A 7910-nucleotide genomic window follows, 5' to 3' on the forward strand; every position below is an offset into this window, starting at 1 on the left:
ATGCATTAAATGAATCTTGGCTTGAGATGAGGGCAGGCCTTCTAAAATGGTCTTCATCACAGCCCTGCCATTTCTGTGCTGTGTGTTTATGTAAAGTGGTGGTTTCTTTACATTTTTTAAAATTGTGCTTTTATTTATTTTGGGGGTGTGGCATGGCACTTGTGAGGAGGTCAGAGGACAGCTTGTAGGAGTCAGTTCCCCACAGTGTGAGTCCCAGTGATCATATTCCAGTTGTCAGACTTGGCGGTGGGTGCCTCTACCTGCTGAGCCATCGTGCTGATCCTGAGACTTGGTTCATTGTGGAAAAAATGGACGATCGCATCTGTCTCAATGGTCTGTATAGTTGTTTTCATCCTTAATAAACAGTAAAATTATATGTATACCAAACAATCTTCTTTTTACGTTCTTGAGGGGTTTTTATGTTTATATATATATATATATATATATATATTGTCTGTATGTATTTCTGTACACCATGTGTGTGCGATGCCCATGGAGGCCAGAAGAGAGCACTGGATCTCCAGGAACAGGAGTTACAGAGAGTTGTTAGCTCCACACGATGCTGAGAATCAAACCTGGGTCCTCTGCAGAAACAGCCCCAAAAGAATTGTTTTAAAATAAAACTTTAATGATTTGCTATCAGTAAATGTTTGCTTGTGTGCCTGTTTTACACAGCTGAATAGTTAGAATTACATAACACTTTTTTGAACATAAAGGGGTTTTGAGTGGGAAATATATATATATATATATATATATACACACACACACACACACACACACACCAAACAATCTTCTTTTTACATTCTTGAGGGGTTTTTATGTTTATATTTTTTCTTGTCTGTATGTATTTCTGTACACCATGTGTGTGCAATGCCCATATATTGCCCATATATATGTATATATGTGTGTGTGTGTGTGTGTATAGTGTGTGTGTATTAGTGTTTTACCTGCCCCCCATGTGTGTGTGTGTGTGTGTGTGTGTGTGTGTAGTACTTGTGGAGGGAATCCCTGGAACTGCATTTACAGATTGTTGTGAGCTAACATGTGGGTGCTGAGAAATGAAACTAGGTCCTCTGCAAGAGCGAGCAGTCAGCGCCCTTAACCCCAGGGCCATCTCCCCAGCCTCCATTGAGTGAAACAGTTTAAGAAGTCCCGCTTTAAGTCACATTTTTCAATGCTTGGGGGAGCTGTTGCTGCTGCTGCTGCTGCTGCTGCTGCTGCTGCTGCTGCTGCTGCTGCTGCTACTGCTGCTGCTGCTGCTGCTGCTGCTGCGTATGTAAACTCCTGTGCCTGGATGCCTGGTGCTTGCCTGAGCGAGCCATCTCTTGAGAGCAACTGACATCACAGAAGGCTTGGACTCCGTCAAGCCTGCAGAACTGCTTGTTTTACTGACTTGGATCTGGCTCTGGCAGAGCGAGCGTCCCTGGGAGTGTCTAAGGACATAATTGGTCAGTGATTTGCATCTCACACTAAGTGGTCATGAGTGGCGGGGGCGGAGGCTACCTCTCACACCCTTCAACGTTCTTGAGTGTCCCGCCTGTGAGCTTGGCACGCTGGTGAACGAGGCCATCGTCGTGATCGCATTTCCAAGTGTGTTCCAAACGGGATCCTGCCAGGCCTGCTCTTCTCATCTTAATAAATGGAGATTCCATCCTTCCAGTCCCCGAGGCCCAACCCCGCAGCCCCTCTTTGACTCCTCCCTTTTTCCCACACGTGACCCTCAGGCTCGGCTGCAGCTCTTCTTTTACAGCCTGGTCTTCCTTCCTAGATTATTTTGCCAGCTACTAAGTCTTGCTGCTCCTGTCATGCTCTCTATTTACTACTTAGAGGCTCTGAGTAAAAGCTGCCCCCCAACTGTGCTCCCTAAAGACCCCCCCAAACTGCCTGCTTTTCCTGTGACGCCTCTTCCTGCACAGGTCTTAACTCACACCCGTTCCAGCTTCTCAGGCCGGGTCCCTGCCTGCGACTTGTGCCCTTATTGTCCCATTTTCCTGGAGGATTCTTCCCCACACACCTGCAGGACTGGCTCCCTTACTCCATGACCAGCTCTGTCTAGTGTATGTCACCTTCTCAGGAGACTACTCAGCTGTCCTACGTAAAATTACAACTCACTCCCCCAAACATTTCTATTCCCTGTCCTGATTTCTATTCCTTAATGATCTTCGTTGTTTAGCATTCTATATTTTGTGCTTAATCTTTATTGATTGCGTATCTCTTCAGGTGTGTGCAGCCACGTTTTGCTCATTGCTTGTTTCTGAGTTCCCAGACCTGGAGCTGCGCCTGAAATACAGCAGATATTCGGGTAGGATTGTTCAGAAAGTGCATGAATGCTAGTCTTGGGCCAGAGCTACATGATAGCGCCAGAGGCTGTGAAAAAGAGCCTCTGCTTTTTACCGGGATTGCGTGGCTTGTAACAGACTAGTGTTCCCACTGAGAAGACGTGGAAATGCCCGATAAAATGCAAAAACTACAGGACTTTGGAGATCTGCCAAGACAGATGAACTCCGATGAAGGAGCGGGGCTGGAAAACACCTCGAGCTTCCTGTGAGAGGCTTTGAAGAGACTTCGCCTGAGAGTAAGAAATGCAATTTGTGTTGTCTTCAGCTACTAAGGCTGGGGCAATTTGTTCCAGTGTTAACAAGAACCAAATACAGACATCATTAAGAAAATGAAAATCCAAGCCACAGGCTGGAGGGAAATCAATTTAATCTCTCTCTCTCTCTCTCTCTCTCTCTCTCTCTCTCTCAGTTTGTATCAAGAATATGTAAAGACATTTTACAGCTCAATAAGACAAACAACACAGCTAAAAATACACAAAAGATTTGAACCATGATAGGAGGGAAACAAATGACCTATATGGACACAGAAGAAGTGTGTATCAATTACCGGGGAAATGCTAATTAACCCATGAAATAAATACCCCGAGACTGCATCTTATGAAATTCCAGGAGAAGCATGGGTGAGCAAGACGTCCGAAGGCAGAGCAGTGGTCGCTGGGAAACAGGGCTCGGGTGGCAGCGGGCAGTGGGCAGGAAGGGGCGTTTCCAGGGAGATAGAATATCCCACTTTTGGATTGTGGCAGGTTAGAGAACAAAGCCCTGTAAAGAGCCAAATGGTAACTACGTTAGAACGGGAGGACCCTGTAATGTCAGGTCCTATCACCCAGCTTTGCCACTGCGCATGGGCACAGCTGTAAGCAATTATCACGCAATGGCCATAGCTGAGTTTAGCTTGAGGAACAGAGTTTACTGATCCCTGGCTTACAGTCATCCAGCTGGGCCCTTAGGGTGGGTGTAATTTATTATATATAAATTATGTCTTAATACATTTGATAAAATGCAGATTTAAAGTAACAAATACTATTTTTGAAAGCTCCCCCTGTAAATGTATAAACAGAAAGCAGGCAAAGTCCAATGGATGAACTTCATCCTGTTTAGCTTGCCCAGTTTAATTGAATTAATTTGTTGTTGAGTTTTAGTCTATGTGTTCTGGATAGTAATTATCAGCTATATCACTTGCAAACAAATTATTTTTGTTCCTCTCTCTCTCTCTCTCTCTCTCTCTCTCTCTCTCTCTCTCTTCCTCTCTCTTGCGCACGCGCGCACAAACACACACAGGTGCTTGCTACGTAGCTCAAGCTAGCTTGGAATCTGGAATTCCCAGTCCTCATGTTTTGGCCTTCCCAAGCCCCATGCCCAGAAATTTTGGTTTTTTAAAAAAGTCATTATGATCATCTGTGGTGCTCCTTTAAAGATGCTAGTAAAAGAAAGAAAAAAAAAAACCTATGTGTTTTATTTTTTTTTCCTGCTGTGATAAACTAACCAGGTCCGACAGCGACTTAAGGAAGAGCTGCTTTATGTTTAAGGTCCCAAAGAGCTAGATGACCATAAATGGCAGGGGAGGCACGGCGTCAGGCAGCCAGGGCAGGAAGCTGAGAGATCACATCTCAGGCACACGCAGGAAGCTGAGAGTGAAGTAGAAGTGGGCGGGGCTATAAACCCTTGGAGCCCACCCCCCAGACACATATGTCCTCCAGCAAGGCTACGCCTAAAGGCTCCACAATCACACCAAGCAAGAGCACCTACTTGGGACAATGTGTTCGAATACCCGAGGCTATGGGGACCGCCACACTCTGCTTTCTTCAGTTCCGGTGCTGTACAGGAAGTCTACCTGGATCACCTGACCCGGTCCGCCCGTCCCTGTGAGACAAGGATTCTTCCTCTGTTCTCAGCATTTGCAGAGGATGACTCTGTGACTCAGAGATGCCCCTGGGGTCAGTGTCCGTGACGGGTGGAGCACACTTCCATCTGGGACTTTGTGACTAGAATCCTTCCCTTTTTCTCCAAAAACACTGTGGTGACTTGCACCGGGTCCTCCCCCCTGTCTTGATCTCACCTGCCACCTACCGGACTCTCTAGCGTTTGCGAGGCACCCACTGTGTGCTTGGTACTGGGTTGGGTGGCTTCCGCATGGGCTTCCAGCTTCTCTCTTAGTGCGAGAGACACATATCCACATCAGTTCACACACACACAGACACACAACACACTCATGCACGCGCACGCACATCCACATCTGTACACACACGCACACGCACACACACACACCACACACACTCTCACTTCTCAGTGGAAGCCCACATGGTGGTTAGGTCGGAGTCTGCCCACCACCACGCACTGCTGAAAGCAGGCATATCCAGGATGCCCCGGGCCCTCCCTCTGCCAGCCCAGGCCCCTGAGTCAGGGCTTTCTCGCTCTCCTACCTTACCTGCTTGGCTGCTCTTGGAAGAGGCTGCTGATGTCCGTCTCTGGGCGGACGCGTTGACCCTTTCCCCTGCCTTTCCGGATAGCAGTCTTGCACAGAGCGTCCCACGATGGATGCGGGAGGACCCATCCTTCACCACGGGAAAGCGGTGCTTCTGTTTTTAGGAAACCCACTTGCTCTGCCATCCCACCGTTCTGTCCTCATGCAGGGCTGCTCCGAGCAAGCAGGTTGTCAGGGACACGGTTCCATTCCCAGACACTTCTGATAACTGGCATCCTTGGTGCTATCATCCTGGAAGCTCACACCGGGGCCTGGCTTCTTACGTTCTGAGATCATAGCCTTCTCTGCCTGCTCCAGGCAGCTCCTTCCAGAATGCTACCTCCGCTCACTCCACGTGGAGGCAGAAGTCGGACACACACAGGGCTAATGATGCTCTCAAGGGCTGTCGCCTCTCCTCAGCATTCAGCGCTGAATATTTCGACACCTAGTATCACTGAGGCGTCCAGCAGCAGTTTAAAATCCAGGATGACATTTAGCAGCAGGTTGGACAAGATCGAAGGGTCTGACTCTGACTTGGACAATATTCATGGGACAGCTGTTACCCAGAACCCTGCTGCAATGTAAAGGCAGGAGACAAAAAATTATGAGACACGATTCTTGGCCTTAAGTAATACACAGGGTGGTACACATACTTTTGAACCATAGGGAACCATTATAACAGAGAGAAGGGTGTTGCCAGAGAGAAATCTGAAGGTAGGAAAAATATACCGTTAGCTCAGGACTCCCAAAAGGGGCTGCTTGCCGTAAGCAAAGAGCACTCAGTGGTCTCTGTCCATAAAGGAAGCATGGAGAGGGAAGGTGGGCAGTGGGAGGGAGGGCAGTGGGAGGGTGGGCAGTACGGAGGCCCATTGCCCACTGCTCATTCAGCTGCCTGGTCTCCAGCCAAGTCAGAATGTAAGGAGACCAACACCGTCCAGCCGGATGAAGCGGGCATTGGGCCGTCCACAGAATGCCAGAATGCACTAGTCAGTTTCCTTGGTTGGGTCCTGGAGGTAACACGGTGTTGGTAAACACACACTATCTACAGAACAGAGAGCATATAGGGCTGGGCCCGGGCAGGTCTTGGATTCAAAACTCAAGCTTTTTATTGGCTATGTAATCACAGGCAAGTTAATCAACTTTTCTGGGCCCCGGTTTCTTTATCTAGGAAAAAAAAAAGGCTAAACTGCTTTATCAGAGTCGGGGAAACAGGGGATGCAAATATACATCATTTCCCTGACCTTTCACAAGCTTGAGAGAAGAAATGAATGACTTGTTTTGGAAGACAGTTCCTTTCAAAAAGATTATTATTATATTGTATCGTATGTGAGCGTGGCGTGGAGGTCGGAAGACATCTTACGGGGGTTGCTTCTTTCCTGTTCCGTGGGTCTGAGGGGCCAAGGTCTGGGCATCAGGCGTGAAGGCAATCGCTTTCACCTGCCGCGCCATCTCTCCAGCCCAGGAAGGCAGCACCCACCAGATAACCGGCACCCAGTAAGCCTGCTATGATCACTGGCGCCATCTGACCCCATTGACGCCTGTCCTCTGCAGGGATGGAGACTTGTGGAGAATAGTGAGACCCCGGGACAGCAGCTCCCGGCTCGCTCCAGCCACCAGCTCTGACCCCTCCGAGCTCCTCTCCTCTTTGGGCTCCAGACCCACTTCTCCATCCTCCCCGCCTGCCGGTTTCGGTTTCGGTTTCGGAAAGGCACAGAGAAGACCCCGCTCCACTCCTCCAGCTCTGCCTCAGCTCCTTTCCCCTCCTCCTCTTTTATTTTGGTCCAGGAACATGTCCCCAGCATGTCAACAGCAGTGGGAAGTAACCTAATTAGTAGCTATTTGATAGACTGCCCACCCCCGGGTCCCACCGGCAATCCAGAAGCCTTTCTCTGCAGACAGGAAAATATTTCCTTGCTAATTAATCTGAGCACAGGGACTTGCGTTCGGGCCGAGGCAGGGAAACCCAGCTCCAGGAGTCTTCCTCAATTGCATCTGTTTCTTCTCCAGCAGTCATTTCCTTCCTGCAGACTCCCCCTGCTTCCGCACAGCCTCCCCAGCATGTCTGACTGTATTAAGGCTGGGTTCCTCAGGAAGAGGCCCCCCTCACCTTGTTTAGGGCTGATAGTCCTTCAGCACCCAGAGCCGTCCCAGGGTGGGGGTTGGGGGATTCTGTTTCTCAGCTTGTGGCAGATGCCATACAATGCTGTCTGCGTTGCTCTGGGCCCGATGGGGATAGCACACATCTCATCTCAGTGCCTCCTGCCCCTGCACAAAGCACTCCAAACAAGTGCAGGCCTCTCTCTGCCATGCTTTAAATAAGGTTCAGCGTCCGTCCTGGGTCCTGCCCTGGTGCTCTGTAGATTTACCCAGCTGCATGCAGAGCTTCCTTGGAAAGGGACAACTATACACGGTATTCCATACTCATTTCCTCCTAAGACCAGGTTTTCAGATTTAAAATAAAAATCCATTTATGTTTATTATGTGTGTGTGTTTGTGTGTATGTGTGTTTGCCTGTATGGATGGATGTATACCATATGTATGCAGTACCCACATAGGCCAGAAGAGGGCACTGAATCCCCTGGACCTGGAGTTGGACAGTTGTGAGTCACAGAGTGCTAGGAACAGAATTCTGGTCTCTACTAGAGCAGCAAATGCTCTTAACTGCTGAGCCATGTCTCCAGCCCCAGATATCTTTCCCCATTCAGCAGTTAGGTGTCTTTGAAATCACTATATAAGGGCAGAGAGTTAATATTCCCTCCTTATCCTTGTCTCTCCTTAGACTATTTCCAGGAACCCTCTCCACCCCCACTGGGTGCCACCCCAGTACAAAAGAGCCCCATCCCCTCTCATTGTCCTTGCCATCCTCACAGAATGCTTCTCATCTGATCCGCTCACTCTAGAGTGGATTGGCCAGACCTGACAAATGATCAGAGATGACCGAGTTTTAAGATCACAGAATGCATCTCATCTGATCTGCTCACTCTGCAGCGGATTGGCCGGGCCTGACAAATGGATCAGAGATGACTGAGTTTTAAGATCACAGAATGCTTGTCATCTGATCCGCTCACTCTGGAGTGGATTGGCCAGGCCTGACAAATGATCAGAGATGA

At 48.8% G+C, this 7910-nt stretch overlaps 1 long non-coding RNA gene across 4 annotated transcripts; it reads right to left on the reverse strand.

The window, feature by feature from the left end:
• Positions 1-607: 607 nt before the first annotated feature.
• Positions 608-6871, reverse strand: LOC127687092 (uncharacterized). Of its 4 annotated transcripts, none has more exons than XR_007978323.1 (3): positions 4765-6871; positions 4108-4488; positions 608-3098 (listed from the first exon to the last, which is right to left on the reverse strand). It is a non-coding gene; the product is annotated as an uncharacterized LOC127687092 (long non-coding RNA). The 4 variants fall into 4 exon arrangements; XR_007978321.1 differs by having other exon boundaries at positions 4086-4488; XR_007978322.1 differs by lacking the exon at positions 608-3098 and having other exon boundaries at positions 3583-4199; positions 4407-4488.
• Positions 6872-7910: the final 1039 nt, after the last annotated feature.

Source organism: Apodemus sylvaticus, chromosome 6 (assembly GCF_947179515.1).
Source record: "Apodemus sylvaticus chromosome 6, mApoSyl1.1, whole genome shotgun sequence".
NCBI lineage: Eukaryota > Metazoa > Chordata > Mammalia > Rodentia > Muridae > Apodemus > Apodemus sylvaticus.